Source organism: Nycticebus coucang, chromosome 2 (assembly GCF_027406575.1).
Source record: "Nycticebus coucang isolate mNycCou1 chromosome 2, mNycCou1.pri, whole genome shotgun sequence".
In the NCBI taxonomy this organism is placed as follows: domain Eukaryota; kingdom Metazoa; phylum Chordata; class Mammalia; order Primates; family Lorisidae; genus Nycticebus; species Nycticebus coucang.
Window position 1 is genome coordinate 132,012,867 of NC_069781.1, and position 1,880 is coordinate 132,014,746.

Sequence of the window (1,880 nt, forward strand, 5' to 3'; positions counted from 1 at the left end):
ATCAATGGAACTAAGTTGTTTTTTGTTGTTGTTGTTTTGTTTTGTAGTTTCTTTTTTGTTTTTATTTTTTGTTTTGTTTTGTTTTTCTTTTTTGAGACAGGGTCTTGCCATTGCCTAAGCTGGAGTGTAGTGGCCTTATCATAGCTCACTACAACCTCAAACTCCTGGGCTCAAGTAATCTTCCTGCCTCAATCTCCTAAGTAGGTGGAACTAGAGACATACCCCATCACACCTGGCTAATTTTTCTTTTCTTTTCTTTTTTCTTTCTTTCTTTCTTTCTTTTTTTTTTTTTTTGTAGAAATGGGGTCTTGATACTGCTTGGGATGGTTCGTTTTTTGTTTTTGTTTTTGTTTTGAGACAGAGCCTCAAGCTGTTGCCCTGGGTAGAGTGCTATGGCATCATAGCTCACAGCAACCTTCAAGTCCTGGGCTTAAGCGATTCTCCTGCCTCCGCCTCCCAAGTAGCTGGGACTACAGGCACCCGCCACAATGCCCGGCTATTTTTTGGTTACAGCCATCATTGTTGTTTGGCAGGCCCGGGCTGGATTCGAACCCACCACCTCTGGGGTATGTGGCTGGCACCTTAGCTGCTTGAGCCACAGGCACTGAGCCTTGGGATGGTCTTGAACTCCCAGGCTCAGGTCTTGACCTCCCAAACTACTAGGCTTACAGGTGTGAGCCTTGAGGTTTTTTTTCTTTCTTTCTTTCTTTTTTTTTTCTTTTTATTAAATCATAGCTGTGTACATTAATGCAATCATGAGGTACAATGTGCTGGTTTTATATACAATTTGAAATATTTTCATCAAACTGGAGAGTTTTTTTTCTTTTTAAATAAACAAAATTGACAAACCTGTAGCTAGTTGAACCAAGAAAAAAAGGCAAAAGGGTCAAAAGAAGGAAATCAGAAATGAAAGAAGAGACATTATAATTGACACCACAGAAATACAAAAGATCATAAGACAGTACTGTGAACTATTATATGCCAAAAAATGAATAAACTAGAAGAAATGGATATAAACATATACAACCTACCGAGAATGAATCAAGAAGAAATAGAAAACCTGAACAGACCAATATGAGAGGAGATTAAAGAAGTAATATAATAAAGTCTCGACAAAGAAAAGCCCAGGACCTGATGCCATCACAGCTAAATTCTAATTTAGAATTAAATAAAAAACTAGTATCAAGTCTCCATAAACTATTCCAGATAACATATTTTGATTTAAATTCTTATTTATAGAGTTTTGTTTGTTTCTTTGTTTACTAGTGGGAATATGGTCTATCTTTGTAAATGTTCCATATGCACTGCAAAAGGACGTATTCTTCTGTTGTTAGGTGGGGTGTTCTATAAATATCAATCAATTTGTGTTGGTTGAAGGTATCGTGCAAGTCCTCTATATCCTTATTGATTTTCTATCTACTTTTATACAAATTATTGAGAGTAAAATGCTGAAATCTCTAACTTCAATTTGGATTTGTCCATCTCTCCTTACAGTTCAATTTGCTCTTACTTTATGTATTTTGAACCTCTGCTATCATATACATAAATATTTAGCCTTGGTTTGTATGCTCTTGCCTCCTTTATCTTTTTTATTTTTTTTTTTTTTTATTTTTTGAGGCAGAGTCTCTGTTACCCTGGGAAGAGTGCTATGGTATCATAGCTCACAGCAACCTCAAACTTTGGGCTCAAGTGATCTTCCTGCCTCAGACTCCCAAGTAACTGGGACTACAGGCACCTGTCAGAATGCCTAGCTAGTTTTTCACCTTTTAAAAGAGACAGTGTCTTGGGGCAGTGCCTGTGGCTCAAAGGAGGAGGGCGCCAGCCCCATATGCCGGAGGTGGTGGGTTCAAACCTAGCCCCAACCAAAAAAAAAAAAGAGA